Genomic DNA, 16,355 nt, shown 5'->3' on the forward strand with positions numbered 1-16,355 from the left:
TGTTTGACAGTGGAATTTGCTGCCAAGGAGTGTGGTGGAGTCTCCTTCTTTGGAGGTCTTTAAGCAGAGGCTTGACAACCATATGTCAGGAGTGCTCTGATGGTGTTTCCTGCTTGGCAGGGGGTTGGACTCGATGGCCCTGGTGGTCTCCTCAAACTCTATGATTCTATGATTCTAGGATTAGAATCATAGAACTTTAAAGTTGGAAGGGACCCCCTGCAATGCAGGTATCTCAACTCAAGCATCCATGACAGAGGGCCATCCAACCTCTGCTTAAAAACCTCCAAGGAATGAGAGCCCACCACCTCCCGAGGGAGACCATTCCACTCTTGAACAGCTCGTAGCACCAGAAAGTTCTTCCTAAGCTTTAGTCTGAATCTCCTTTATTGTAACTTGAATCTATTAGTTTCGGTCCTACCCTCCAGAGCAGGAGAAAGTAAAGCTTGCTCCATCTTCCATGTCACAGCAGTTTAGATCCTTCTTAAATTGTGGTGCCCAGAATTGGACACAGCATTCCAGATGTGGTCTGACCGAGGCAAAATAGAGCGCTGCTATGACTTCCCTTGACCTGGACACTAAACTTCTGTTGATGCAGCCTAGAATAGCATTGGCCTTTTTTGCTGCTGCATCACAGGGTTGACTCATGTTCAGCGTGTGGTCCACCGAGACCCCTGGATCCTTTTCACATGTCCTGCTAGTGAGCCAGACGTCCCCCATCTGCTCTTCCTGCCTAAGGGCAGAACCTGGCATTTGTCCCTATCAAAATTCATTTAGTTAATCAGGTTTTTTTAAAACTATATATATATTTATTAAAGTTTCAACAATTACAGAAAGAAAAAATAAACATAAAGCCCATTAAATAAAAACAAAAACGCAAAAAAAGAAAATGCATCAGATCTCCTCTTTACCATTCTTTCATTAGCTTATTTCCTTGACCTCCTCACTCCTCCCTTTTTTGCATTCTAGGTCTATTATCTATTTCAGCAAATCCTTTCCCTCTTTTAAAATTTTTGTCCTGTAAATTGTCTTAATATAATGTAACTTTACTTTTCCTCCTTTCAGCAATTAACAGTCAGTTATTCCCAAATCCTTTATATACTTCCTTCTAAAATCATTAAATATTGTTCCAACATCCTTCTAACAGATATTCATTTTACAGTGTTTCTGTAAATAGTCTTTAAATTTCCTCCAATCTTCCTCCACCAACTCTTCTCCCTGGTCTCGGATTCTGCCAGTCATTTCCGCCAGTTCCATATAGTCCATCACCTTCACCTGCCATTCTTCCCGGGTGGGTAAATCTTGTGTCTTCCAATACTTCGCGATGAGTATTCTTGCTGCTGTTGTAGCATACATAAATAAAGTTCTGTCCTTCTTTGGCACCAATTGGCTGACCATGCCCAGGAGAAAGGCCTCTGGTTTCTTCAGAAAGGTATATTTAAATACCTTTTTAATTTCATTATAGATCATCTCCCAGAAGGTCTTAATCCTTGGGCACTTCCACCAAAGGTGAAAGAATGTACCTTCGGTCTCTTTACATTTCCAACATTTATCTGATCACTACGCTCTGAAAGCCAGGATTGACGTTCCACCCCCACCCTGCTTAGGTGGCGAGCCGATTTGGGCTCGCCCGCAGAGGCTGATGGACCCTGATAGATTCCGCCAAGCCTTGCGGGACCTTTCTCCCCCTGGCGACTCATTGACTGAGCTTGTTGAGGGCTGGAATACCCAGCTCCTGGCAGCCATCGATGAGATCGCACCGAAGCGCCCTCTGCGACCCCGCAGAAACTGGGCTCCCTGGTTTACCGAGGAGCTCCGGAAAATGAAGCGGGACCTCAGACGGCTAGAGCGAGTATGGCGGGCTGCCCATGACGGAGCTTCAAGAACATCCTATAGGGTTTTTATGAAAACCTACGAGATGGCAGTGAAGGCCACTAAGAGGTCCTACTTCTCAGCCTCCATTGCATCCGCTAGCTCTCGCCCGGCGCAATTATTTAGTATAATTCGGTCTTTAACGTCCCTCGAAGGACAGCCAAATTTAAATAACAATTTGACACACAGCTGTGAGGCATTTGCGAGCTTTTTTGCGGAGAAGGTCCTGTTGCTCCGCCATGACCTCCCTGCCAATTTGGATACAATAAAGGAACTGGAGGCCCCTTGACTGTCCTCGGGTTCAGTATTGGACCACTTTGACCGCATATCCCCAGCCGATGTGGACAGACTCCTCCAAGCTGGAAAGCCCACCACTTGTCCTCTCGACCCGTGCCCGTCCTGGCTGATTAGAGCGTGTCCAGACGAGGTGCGGGCCCCCCTGGGGGATATCATCAATTTGTCCCTTGGCATTCCCAGGGGAACTGAAGGAGGCAGTGGTGTGCCCGCTTTTAAAGAAAACATCGTTAGATCCCTTAGATCTATCCAATTACTGCCCGGTTTCGAATCTTCCATTCCTGGGTAAGGTGATTGAGAGAGTGGTTGCTGAACAGCTTGGTAGGTTTCTGGATGAAACATCGGCTCTGGATCCATTCCAGTCCGGCTTCCGCGCTGGTCATGGGACCGAGACGGCTCTGGTCGCCCTAACAGATGATCTCCGCAGGCAGCTGGATCGAGGCGGGTTGGGGCTGCTTATTCTTCTAGACCTGTCAGCAGCCTTCGACATGGTCGATCACGAACTCCTGGACCACCGCCTTGCCGACGTGGGGATCCAGGGCACAGTCCTTCAATGGCTGTGCTCGTTTCTCTCTGGTCGGGGACAGAGGGTGGCACTTGGGGGGGAATTGTCATCCTGCCACTCCTTGGTGTGTGGAGTGCCCCAGGGTGCGATACTCTCCCTGATGCTTTTTAACATCTTTATGCACCCCCTCGCCCCACTTGTCCGGAGTTTTGGGCTGGGCTGCGATCAGTATGCTGATGACACCCAACTCTATCTGTTGATGGATGGCCATCCTGACTCGGCCCCAGACGCACTGATCAGATGTTTGGAAGCTGTGGCTGGATGGTTACGTGCGAGCCGGTTGAAGTTAAATCCTTCGAAGACAGAGGTCCTCTGGCTGGGACGGGACGATATGGGATTGAGGGGGCAACTCCCATCTCTTGCAGGGGTGCAATTAGTGCCAGCACCGTCCGTTAAGAGTTTGGGTGTAATCTTCGATACCTCCCTCTCCATGGAGGCGCAGATTGCAGCGATAACAAAGGCGGCATTTTTTCATCTCCGCCAAGCTAAGCAGTTGGCTCCTTACCTCTCTCGCCCTGACCTAGCCACTGTGATCCACGCGACGGTCACCTCCAGACTGGATTATTGTAACTCGCTCTACGTGGGGCTGCCCTTGAGACTGACCCAGAAACTCCAGCGGGTACAGAATGCCGCAGCGAGACTCCTTACAGGGTCTTCGCTGCGAGATCACATTCATCCGGTGCTATACCAGCTGCACTGGCTCCCGGTGGAGTACAGGATCAGGTTTAAGGTGCTGGTTTTAACCTTCAAAGCCCTATACGGCCTAGGACCCTCGTACCTACAGGACCGCCTCTCCTGGTATGCCCCACAGAGGAACTTACGGTCTTCAAATAAAAACATCCTGAAGGTCCCAGGCCACAGAGAGGTTAGGCTGGCCTCAACTAGAGCCAGGGCTTTTTCGGCTGTGGCTCCAACCTGGTGGAACGCTCTGTCACAAGAGACAAGGGCCCTGCAGGACTTGACATCTTTCCGCAGGGCCTGCAAGACAGAGCTGTTCCACCAGGCCTTTGGTCAGGGCGCAGCCTGACTCCCTCCTTTGGCAATCTTTACAAAACTTTAGTTTATGATTGCCATCAATTTTATTTTAATTAATATTTATAATGTTTTTATAATGTTGCACTGTTTTAGTGTTGTTAGCCGCCCTGAGCCCGGCTTCGGCTGGGGAGGGCGGGATATAAATAAAATTTATTATTATTATTATTATTATTATTATTATTATTATTATTATTATCGGGCAGATGATAGATTTTTGCAACCTTGACTGGTGTCATGTACCACCTGTATATCATTTTCATTATATTCTCTCTTAAGGCATTACATGTGGGACACTGGTGGTGCTGTGGGTAAAACCTCAGCACCTAGGACTTGCCGATCGCATGGTCAGCGGTTCGAATCCCCGCGGCGGGGTGCGCTCCTGTCGTTCGGTCCCAGCGCCTGCCAACCTAGCAGTTCGAAAGCACCCTTGGGTGCAAGTAGATAAATAGGGACCGCTTACTAGCGGGAAGGTAAACGGCGTTCCGTGTGCTGCGCTGGCTTGCCAGATGCAGCTTGTCACGCTGGCCACGTGACCCGGAAGCGTCTGCGGACAGCACTGGCTCCCGGCCTATAGAATGAGATGAGCGCACAACCCTAGAGTCTGGCAAGACTGGCCCGTACGGGCAGGGGTACCTTGACCTTGAAGGCATTACATGCCGTGAATTTCATACTTGTGGTCCATAACTGTTCCCAGTCAGCCATCATAATATTATGTCCAACGTCTTGTGCCCATTTAATCATAACAGATTTCACCGTTTCATCCAAAGTATTCCATTTCAACAGCAAGTTATACATTCTTGATAAGTTCTTAATTTTAGGATCTAGCAGTTCTGTTTCCAATTTTGATTTTTCCACCTGGAAGCCATTTTTTTTGTCCAAATTGTATGCCTCCATTATCTGGTAATAATGAAGCCAATCTCGCACTCTATTTTTTAATTTTTCAAAACTCTGCAATTTTAGTCTGTCTCCCTCTTGTTCCAAAATTTCCCAATATTTCGGCCATTTGGCCTCCATATTGAGCTTTTTCTGAGCTTTCGCTTCCATTGGTGACAGCCACCTTGGGGCATTTAGTTAATCAGTTTGTTTGTGAATGGACTGAAATGCTACTGATTTAATAAACCCATAAGAATGGAGCTGCAGGGTTGCTGTTATTTTTAATCTTAGAATATTCTAAAAACCCATACAGTCATACCTTGGTTTTTGAACAGCTTAGTTCTCGAACATTTTGGCTCCCAAACACCGCAAACCTGGGAGTGACTGTTCTGGTTTGCGATCTATTTTTGGAAGCCGAATGTCTGACGGGGCTTCCACGGCTTCGGTTTTCGAACGTTTTGGAAGTGGCACGGACTTCTGAAATGTCTTCCATTCGATTTCCAAGGTACAACTGTATTAGGAAAATATTTTGATTAAGCCATCCAAAAGATTACAGAAGAATGCACAAGTTTTTGGGTTCTGCATGTGATGGCCTGGGATTCAGGTTTGGACTTGGAACCAGAGGAGTCTCAGTCTGCTCCGGATCCTTTGCCTCAGGCGGCATCCGGAACCTGCCTGAGACCCTGTGCCCGACCTTGCTTGGTTTCCTGCTTCATGTCCTGCCTTGTCCCTGTCGGACTAACTCCTCGCGGAACCCTTGGATTTGGAACCGGAATGGGACCGCGTTGCTCTGGTTAACCCCCAGGCCCAGCATACTGCAGAACTCTTCGTGGGTTTTTTTTAAAAAAAGGCTGATGTTGAAGCCACAGAAACTGTACCAGGTTGGAGAAGTTGGCTGTGGAGGTGGGAGAGAGAGAGAGTTTAGGCGCAGTGGTAGCCCAATGCACTTTATGTAGATCACTCAAGTGACTGTGGGCTTAGGGTGCTCATATCAATGAGGTACATGTGCCAGAATCTCCCTGCAGATTGAGTCTGCTGCTAATTAGTATGTGTGCAGAGTGTGTGGGGGAGATTTTTCATCCCCGGCACAAAAAAATGTACTCCGCCGGCCTTGCTCCCGGAGCAGAAGCAAAGTCACACAGCAAGGGAGTGAGAAGGCGGCTGTGGAGCCTCCACCTCAAGCCTGACTCACACTTTCTGGCAGCTGCCAATCACACAGCTGGGCATGACTCACTTCCATGGCAACAGAATTTGTGTCTGTGTGCACACTGGCATGCGCCAACCTGGTGACCAACCCAGATGTTTTCGGACTACAACTCCCGCTTGGCCTTTTGCGGCCAGCGAGAGTTGTGTTGCGGAACATCTGGAGGGTACCAGATTGACAGGTGCACGAGCTTTCAGCGCTGTGCATTTGAGCCCTTTCCCTCTAAAGGGAACCCACAGAGCTGGGAAAGTGCAAAATGTGGCGCAAAAGGGAGCCTGGCTGGATGAGCCCTGCATCTGTGTGCGGAGTCTGTGCTATTAGCCCTGGTGCTAAGTCAACACATTTCCTGTGCATCTATCTGCTTGCTTGCAGAAGGGGTGGGGTTAAATAGAAATAATAATAATAATAATAATAATAATAATAATAATAATAATAATAAATTATTTATACCCCGCCCATCTGGCTGGGCCTCCCCAGCCACCCTGGGCGGCTTCCATGGAAACCAAAAATACAGTAAAATATCACACGTTAAAAACTTCCCTGAACAGGGCTGCCTTCAGATGTCTTCTGAATGTCAGGTAGTTGTTTATCGCTTTGACATCTCATGGGTGGGCGTTCCACAGCGCGGGAGCCACTACCGAGAAGGCCCTCTGCCTGGTTCCCTGTAGCTTTGCTTCTCGCAATGAGGGAACCGTCAGAAGGCCCTCGGCGCTGGACCTCAGCTTCCGGGCAGAACAATGGGGGTGGAGACACTCCGAGGCCGTTTAGGGCTTTAAAGGTCAGACCAACACTTTGAATTGTGCTTGGAAACGTACTGGGAGCCAATGTAGGTCTTTCAAGACTGGTGTTATGTGGTCTCGGCGGCCGCTCCCAGTCACCAGTCTAGCTGCCGCATTCTGGATTAGTTGTAGTTTCCGAGTCACCTTCAAAGGTAGCCCCACGTAGAGTGCATTGCAGTAGTCCAAGCAGGAGATAACCAGAGCATGCACCACTCTGGCGAGACAGTCCGCAGGCAGATAGGGTCTCAGCCTACGTACCAGATGGAGCTGGTAAACAGCTGCCCTGGACACAGATTTGACTTGTGCCTCCATGGACAGCTGTGAGTCCAAAATGACTCCCAGGCTGCGCACCTGGTCCTTCAGGGGCACAGTTACCCCATTCAGGACCAGGGAATCCTCCACACCCGCCCGCCTCTTGTCCCCCAGAAACAGTACTTCTGTCTTGTCAGGATTCAACCTCAATCTGACTTTGCCGTCCGGTGCTGGCAGGGGCTGATGGGAGTTGTAGTCCCAAAACATCCAGAGAGCACCGAGGGGGTGAAGGCTGGGTTAAAGTGAGTTCTGGATGCCTCTGTGCAATTTTTGATGCTTCTGCTGCTGTCCTCTGCTCAGACGTGTAATGCATCTGGAAGATGCATATACCTGAAAATCTCAAATCCCTGGTAGAGGACAAGGATCCTTAGATCACTTTAAGGTTAGCCAAATTCTGTGTTCTAAGGGCATACCCGGGTACATAAGATTATACCCGGGTACATAAGATTGCAATATTGCACATACTGCTGAAATGGAATACACAGGATGAAACGGTTAAATCAGCTATGATTAAGTGGGCACAAGATATTGGACGTAACATTATGTTTGCTGACTGGGAAAGGTTGTGGACCACCGGTATGAAATTTACGGCGTGTAACGCCTTGAGAGAGAATATTATGAAAATGATCTATAGGTGGTACATGACCCCAGTCAAGCTTGCAAAAATTTACCACTTATCAGATAATAAATGTTGGAAATGTAAAGAAAATGAAGGTACATTCTTTCACCTCTGGTGGACATGCCCAAGGATTAAGGCTTTCTGGGAAATGATATATAATGAAATGAAAAAGGTATTTAAATATACCTTCTTGAAGAAACCAGAGGCCTTTCTCCTGGGTATGGTTAGCCATGTGGTGCTAAAGAAGGACAGAACGTTCTTTATGTATGCTACAACAGCAGCAAGGATACTTATTGAAAAGTATTGGAAGACACGATCACTGCAGATGGTGACAGCAGCCACGAAATTAAAAGACGCCTGCTTCTTGGGAGAAGGGCAATGACAGGCCTAGACAGCATCTTGAGAAGTAGAGACATCACCTTGCCAACAAAGGTCCGTATAGTTAAAGCTATGGTTTTCCCAGTAGTGATGTATGGAAGTGAGAGCTGGACCATAAAGAAGGCTGATCGCCGAAGAATTGATGCTTTTGAATTATGGTGCTGGAGGAGACTCTTGAGAGTCCCATGGACTGCAAGAAGATCAAACCTCTCCATTCTGAAGGAAATCAGCCCTGAGTGCTCACTGGAAGGACAGATCCTGAAGCTGAGGCTCCAGTACTTTGGCCACCTCATGAGAAGAGAAGACTCCCTGGAGAAGACCCTGATGTTGGGAAAGATGGAGGGCACAAGGAGAAGGGGGCGACAGAGGACGAGATGGTTGGATAGTGTTTTCGAGGTTACCAGCATGAGTCTGACCAAGCTGCGGGGGGCAGTGGAGGACAGGAGTGCCTGGCGTTCTCTGGTCCATGGGGTCACGAAGAGTCGGACACGACTAAACGACTAAACAACAACATTGGAAGACACCAGATCTACCCACCCAGGAAGAATGGCAGATGAAGATGACAGACTACATGGGACTGGCAGAGATAACTGGCAGAATCCGAGAACAGGAGAAAGAGACAGTAGAAGAAGATTGGAAGAAATTTAAAGACTATCTTAATAAATATTATAAAATTAACGAAGGTTAGAATTGACATGGGTTTAAAAATTATGTGGTTTTCAGGGGTGTTGATTATGGAAAAAGAATAGAATTATTAAAAAATATGGGAAGTAAGGGAATGGATTTGCTGATTAGATAATGAAATTAGAATACAGAAGGGGGAGGTATGAGGAGGTCGGGGAAATTAGGTTTAAGAAAATAAGGATGGAAATTATACTTGTTTCTTTTTGTTTTCTGTTTGTGTATGTTTTTATTGTTAAACTTTAATAAATATCATTTAAAAAGAGAGAGAGAGAGAGAGAGAGAGAGAGAGAGAGAAAGGGTGGCATTGAATGGGCACAGACACACAGGATGGAGGGCAATCTAGAGATAAGGTGAGTGACCAAACCAGTTAGTTGAGATTTTGAAAACTCCCATTACTGAAGTGACTGGTGTTGGGTGTTTTCCTATAGTTAATTTTTAACATCTATGCAGCGCTTTCAGTTGGATGGGGGGGGGGGGGGAATGCTTTTCAGTTAATTGCTGCGAATACATTGCTGAAATGTTGATATAATGTTTTGAAATGCATTGCTGGTATCCTTATTGAAATGCTGACTGATTTTGCTGCTATTGTAAGTTTGTTTTGCCTAAATCAAAAGGAAGGATGGAAGGAAGGGGAAGCCCGTGGCAGTTGCCTAATTTGGGTGGTTTTTGTTTTTAAGTAAAATATTAAATAAACTTTTGGATGATCATAATTTCATATTTTATTTTGAACTGCATTTTTCATTTTGAACTTTCTCCACGGGGCACGTACAAAATGCCCGTCCCCCATTTTGTCCACACAAGAACCCTGTGGTGTAGGTCAGGCCGAAGAAGAATATGGAAAGGGTCTGCTCTGGACCCAAATCTCCCTGGCCTTATCTGACGCCATGCAACCCCACTTTGTAAAACTGTGCAAGTGCCGCTTCTGTCTCAAGACAGCTTCCTGATGGAAGCAAGTGACCCTCTCATCAGCCCTCCAAGTGGGGGGAATGACTGGCCTGCCCATGGATCCTTCTCCCCTTTACATCAAAGTGCTGCAGGTGCTGCTTCCAAGGTACAGTGGTACCTTGGTTCTCAACCGCCTTGGTACTGTTACCGGAAAAATCTGAACTGTTACCGGAAAAATCTGAGGGCTCCCTTGGACAAAAAGTAAAGACACCAACCAGAGTAAATTGGAGCAAATCAGCAGCCTGTAGGCTTGGTCTTTATTGAAGAAAGACTGTCGCGACAGGGTGCTCCCCTCACTTGCAGGTGAGAGGAAAGACCCAGAAGAATAGTGTGCAAGGTCTTATAAAAACTTTTGAAATTCCCCTCCTCTAGGTCTAGCCCACCCCCAGAAACATCATGCATACATTACAGAAAGGAGGGGTTGAGGGAGGAGTTGGTGGTAACCTGAGTGTCTTGTCACCTGGCTGGTTCCTCCTTTCCCCCTCCCCATGAGTCACTTCCAGGAACTTCCAGGAGACAAAGGGGAGTTTGCAGTTTCCTGCCCCCTGAGGGAAGATCTGATCAGTGTCCTTTGTTTCAGTCCATGCTGAACCCACTCCCATATGCAAGTTCTTTGTGATCTTGATTGTCTTCTGTCTGGGACCATCAGGGTTGGCATAGCAACTGGGCAGGGCACCTGTGTATGTGCTGGGATGCTGAAGGGATTATGGCTGCCCTGTATCAAACCTGCCCCATTTTGTAGTCCTTCCTTCATGGAGTAAAATAAAAGTGGAACAGTGCAAATCCAATGTATGGTTGATTTTCTATGAATTTATAACAGAAGCATAGCGTATGTAGTGTGTGAGTGTGAGTGTGTGTGAAGTTTGTACAAACAGAATGATTGGGGTGGGGGGGGTTCCTGCTACAGTACTCAAACAACTTGGAATCCAAACACTGCAAACCCAGAACTAAGTGTTCCGGTTTGCAAACATTTTTTGGAAGCTGAACTTGCTCCGTTTTGAGTGTTACACTTCCGATTTGAATGCCACACTTTGGTTTTGAGTGCCACTTTGAGGTCTGTCTGTTTTTGCTATTTATTTGTGGCTCTTATTTTTCGTTTTTGTGACTGTGTGGAACCCAGTTCAGCTACTGATTGATTGTGTGACTGCAGTATACTGGTACCTCTGGTTGTGAACGGGATCCGTTCCGAAGACCCGTTCGCAACATGAAAAGAACGCAACCCACAGGGGCGCATTTGCGCACGCGTGGGTTGCGATTCGCCACTTCTGTGCATGCACATGACGTCATTTTGCACGTCTGCACACCGCAAGCGGCAAAACCCAGAAGTAACCCTTTCCGGTACTTCTGGGTCACTGCGGAACGCAACCTGAAAAAACGTAACATGAAGCAAACGTAACATGAGGTGTGACTGTACATTGTTTATTGCTTTCATTTGATGGATCCATGGTCTCATTAGATAGTAAAATTCATGTTCAATTCATGTTTTAGGGGTTGTTTTTAAAAATCTGGAACGGATTAATCCGTTTTGCATTACTTTCTATGGGAAAGCGCACCTCGGTTTTGGAATGCTTTGGTTTCGGAACGGACCTCCGGAACAGATTAAGTTTGAGAACCAAGGGACCACTGTCTCTGGCTCTGTCCTCCAGGAACCAGCAGTGGCAGGCTCTCCGATGCAGCCGCAGCCATGGCGCTTGTGAACCTTGTGCAGCCAGGGAGAAAGGAAAGTTCCGCTAAGTTCTTGCTGACAAGAAGAACGTCTTCCTGTGCTTCTAGGAATAATGAGCCCCTGTCAAGATGGGCTTGGTGGTCCCTTTCCAAAGGGATTAATTAAGAGGCAAGCCCTGCCGGGATTCAGAGATGTACGACAGCCAGTGTAGCTCAAGGACCAACAAGCAACCCTTGACCCCCCCTCCCCCCGCCCAGGCAAGCTGGGTTTGGGGCTGCTGCAGAGGCCTGGGTGAGCGGCTCCATTTCCCAGATTCAGTTTCCCAGCTGGAAAATGGGAATCAGTTAAAGCCCACCTTGTGGGGATGGTGTGTTGTCAAGCACAATGGGGGAATCTACTGCTTTACAGAAGGCCATCTTAAGCATATCTGGTGCCGTGGTGCAAAGATCATCTCTCAACTCCATTCCCAGAAATCGAAACACCGAGACCTGTTCCACGCACTTCCCCTCAATAATCAGTGGCTGAATATTCAATTTACATTTCCTAAAGTCCACAATAATCTCTTTTGTTTTCTTTAAGTTAAGGAGTAAGTTGTTTTTCCTGCACCACTCCCCCAACTGCTCAACTTCCTATAGGTCTCCCTGCCTTCATCTCTTCCTATAGGTCTCCCTGCCTCCGTCTCTGCTGGGCTTCAACGGTACCCAAATGACCCAGCCGAGTTGCCTTTGCTTCACAACAGGGTTGCCTCTGAGCCGTGCCTCCTGTTTTTTGACTTTCCCATCGGATGCAAGGCTGAGCTTTTCCCTACACACACACACAGAGAGAGAGACTCCTCCCCTGAGGACCCAGCCTGCCCATCTTCACCCCCAGCACGTATTTGCTCTTTCTGTCGTTTCCCTTGGCTGGAGGCTTATTAAAAATGAGACTTAATAAGGGAGAGCCAGCCAAGCACAGCCACCTCCCGGATCCCTTAATCTGACTCCCTCGGCCGCTGCAGCCGGCTTAAGCGCCTCACGGCTGCCCTTGCTGATCCCCGGGGGGGGGGGCTGCCAATGAGAGCTCCCCTCTCCGGTCGCCAACCCCTCCCCCTGTCTGCCTCCCCCCCCCCCCGTTTGCTGACAGAAAGAGCAGAGAGTGGCAACACTGCACTCAGCCTTTCCCACGGCCCCCAAAGCGAGAGCAAGCTGGCAGAGAGAGGAGGCACTCCGCATATGTTCAGAGGAACACCTCATCCTTCCCCAACCAGGTGCCCTCCAGATGTTTTATACTGCAGCTCACACTGGCCTGCGCTTGTTGGGGCTGATGGGGGTTGTAGTCCCAAACCTTTGGAGGGCACCGGGTTGGGAAAGGCTGCCTTCCCCCTTCCAGGGAACTGACGGCAATAGGCTCTGGCTGGTGCAAATCCAAGGGGAAGAGGGGTAAACTCAGGGAGACAGTGCACCTGCTTGGCATGCAGAAGGTGCCAGGTTCAATCCCTGGCATCTCCAGGTGGGGTTGGAAATAATAATAATAATAATAATAATAATAATAATAATAATAATAATTTTTTATTTATACCCCACCCTCCCCAGCCAAGGCCGGGCTCAGAGTGGCTTACAAGCAATAATAAAAACAAGATGAATGATTACAAACTTAAAAACAAAAATAAAATACAACATTAAAATAATGGAACATTAAAATATTAAAATGTAGCCTCATCGCAGGAGGAGAAGGAAAAGAGGAAAAGAAAAAAAAAGAGAGGGAGGGAGGGAATCAAACTGGCTCCAAGCCAAAGGCCAGGTGGAACAACTCTGTCTTACAGGCCCTGCGGAAAGAAATCAGATCCTGCAGGGCCCTGGTCTCATGAGGCAGAGCGTTCCACCAAGTCGGGGCCAGAGTTGAAAAGGCCCTGGCTCTGGTTGAAGCCAATCTAACTTCCTTAGGGCCTGGGACCACTAGGGTGTTGTTATTTATGGACCGTGAGGCTCTCCGTGGGGCATACCAGGAGAGGCGGTCCCGTAGGTACGAGGGTCCTAGGCCGTGAAGGGCTTTAAAGGTCAAGACCAGCACCTTAAATCTGACCCTGTACTCCACCGGGAGCCAGTGCAGCTGGAAAAGCACTGGGTGAATATGCTCCCATGGCAGAGACCCCGTGAGGAGCCTCGCTGCAGCATTCTGCACCCGCTGGAGTTTCTGGGACAGCTTCAAGGGCAGCCCCATGTAGAGCGATGTCACCTGTCCTGAAACCCCAGAGAGCCACTGACCTTCAGCTAAGAGCCAGTACAGTGGTACCTTGGGTTAAGAGCTTAATGCGATCTGGAGGTCTGTTCTTAACCTGAAACTGTTCCTAACCTGAGGTACCACTTTAGCTAATGGGGCCCCCCGCTGCCGCTGTGCCACCGCCACGTGCTTTCTGTTCTCATCCTGAAGCAAAGTTCTTAACTCGAGGTAATATTTCTGGGTTAGCGGAGTCTGTAAGCTGAAGCGTCTGTAACCTGAGGTACCACTGTACTGATCAAAATGGACTGATGCAGTGATAACCACCAACTTTAAAAGAGGATTAGACAAATTCAAGAAGACTCTTGAGAGTCCCGTGGACTGCAAGATCTAACCTCTCCATTCTGAAGGAAACCAGCCCTGAGTGCTCACTGGAAGGACAGATCCTGAAGCTGAGGCTCCAATACTGTGGCCACCTCATGAGAAGAGAAGACTCCCTGGAAAAGACCCTGATGTTGGGAAAGATGGAGGGCACAAGGAGAAGGGGACGACAGAGGACAAGATGGTGGGACAGTGTTCTCGAAGCTACCAGCATGAGATTGACCAAACTGCGGGGGCAGTGGAAGACAGAGGGCCTGGCGTGCTCTGGTCCATAACTAAACGACTAAACAACAACAAAAAGGCAAATTTGTGGCAGAGAGTGTTCTCAAGTCCTGCTGACAGTCACACAACCAAGCAAGTGGGCACAGAGCTCGCCAGCTTTTCCCTGGCCCTGTCCTCATGCCTTTCACAGCAGCCTGACACACAGAATTTATGTGGGTGAAGCTTTTCTCATCCTTTCATCTCCCTTGCCAAGTTAAACCTTCAGTCTGTTCCTGCTCTCCAAGACACTAGAGGAGAGAGAGAGTGAGAGAGAAGGCACAGCAGCCTTTGAGTGGCAAACGCCAGATCTCGCTTCATGGCAGGCCCAGGGACAAAAGGAAGACACCCCACGGCCAAGGCAAACTTCTCCAGCCCTGCTGGTCTTTCTGTTTTCCATCTGGAGTCTCCCAACAGTCAGCTTCGGTGGATGCCCACCAGAGGATTTCTCCACCCACTTACTGCAGGCCAGGCATGATTTTAAACATTTATTGTGGGATGTGATACATAGATAGCAGTCAAGTACAACATGCCTTGGTTTCCCTTAGTGGACATGCAAGGGGATGTAGATGCAGAGCAAATCGCAGTAATCTAAGTGACCGAGGCGTGCGTTGTTGTGGCCTGATCCACATCCTGCAGAAAGGGGCTCAGCTAGCACACAAGTAAAAGCTGGGCAAAAGCAGGCCACCTGGGCACCCGAGAGCACTTCTGTTCCTTCAGAGCAAATTCAGCCTTATCCCGAACAGGCTGTACCTTCAAGCCTGAATTCATCCCAGATGAAGCCCTGCCAGGCCTCCTCCAACCTTCCTGGCTGGGACTTGAAGCAGGGTTTGTGCTAGAAGATGGTTCAAAAGGGTGCAGGTCATGCCAAGGCACCTGAAGGGATGGCAGAAGCTCAGAGGGTGGCAGCACCTACCTTGGCAGCAGGATCCCAATCAGGGTCTGGCAGGCCCGTGCTTCTCCTTGAACGTTGCCTGTCCCTCAAGGTCACTGTCAGCGCATGTCCTGGCATCAGGAAGGGACCGCTGGGTTGCGGCAGGGCAGAATGGGTGCCTTGCATGCTCAGTCATACCCGGCTTCCCAACGGGTGGCTTCCTGGGGGAGGGGGCTGGCAACGGCCAAAGTGGAAGCTGGAGCCCATCAGGGTGGCCCTCCCTGGAAAGAGTCTCTGCTGGCTGTTCCCTAGGAGCTGCCTGCTGGAATCCACCCCCACCCTTTGCACAAAAAAGGCCTTTCAATGTAGATGGGGGGGGGCAGGCATGCAAGGAAAGGAATCCCCCTCCCACGCTTTAGCGACTGCTGCCAAGGCACTGGGGCCATCAAACTGCCCATTCAGCTGGTGCCCCTTTGGGTGGCTGCTGCAGGGAGGGTGATGGGGGAGTGGCTGCCACTGTGCCCCCCACAAAAAAAAATAAAATCTCCCACCGCCCCATGTCCCTGTTAATCTAACTCAGCAACACACCGTGATCAACTCCTGCCCGGAAAACTATGTCCCCGCTGTGGAAGGAGGTGTGGATCCAGAATTGGCCTCCACAGTCACTTACAGACTCACTGTTAAGAACATATTCATGGAAGACAATCTTACTTGGCTATGAGTGATCGCCAAACAAGAACATGCACATCTCTCTCTCTCTCTCTCTCTCTCTCTCTCACACACACACACACAGAGAGAGAGAGAGAGAGAGAGAGAGGGAGAGAGGGAGAGAGAGGGGGAAGAGAGAGAGAGAGAGAGAGAGAGAGAGAGAGAGAGAGAGAGAAATGCACATGTTCTTCATTTTTGGCTTCTTCTTACTTTCCCTCTTAAAAGACTGGAACAAACATCCCCTTTGCATGTCCACTCTAGGCAAACAAGGTATGTTGTACTTGACTTCTACTGGTGTATCACACCCCATTTCGAGTTCTTCCAGCCCTCAGATTCCACCAGATTGTTGAAAGACCCTCTAAGTGGTTTGTGAGAGGTCCAGGGGGCAGTAACACGAGAACAGGGCCTTTTCTGGGATGGCTCCCTGTTTGCGGCATGCTCTCCCCAGGGAGGCTTACTTGGTGCCTTCTCATCTCTGTCCCAAAGGGGCTGGAGGTGGTGAAAAAGCCAGAGGTGGAGACCAGCACTCCTGGCCACTGGGGTAACTGTGGCCTCAAGTGAAAATGTTGGCTCCAAGAGACTCCCCAAGCTCTGGCCCTGCTCCTCCCAGGGGCCTGCAAGCCCACCCAGAACAAGCTGTCACCCCCACCTCTTGGACTTGAGAACTTGGAAGACACCCCACACCTCCATCTTTCCAAGATTCAATTTATTGGCC

General features: G+C 48.9%; 1 protein-coding gene across 1 annotated transcript in view; it reads right to left on the reverse strand.

Annotated features, from left to right (window-relative positions):
- SHANK3 (SH3 and multiple ankyrin repeat domains 3) overlaps nucleotides 1-15,100 on the reverse strand; it is a 494,453-nt gene extending 479,353 nt beyond the window's left edge. Inside the window, exon 1 of the mRNA XM_079992132.1 lies at nucleotides 14,975-15,100. The gene's annotated coding sequence lies outside the window, so the exon portion shown is untranslated. The remainder of the gene's footprint in view (nucleotides 1-14,974) is intronic.
- Between the last annotated feature and the right edge of the window lie 1,255 nt (nucleotides 15,101-16,355).

This window comes from Podarcis cretensis (assembly GCF_951804945.1).
Source record: "Podarcis cretensis genome assembly, chromosome: 10".
Classification (NCBI taxonomy): domain Eukaryota; kingdom Metazoa; phylum Chordata; class Lepidosauria; order Squamata; family Lacertidae; genus Podarcis; species Podarcis cretensis.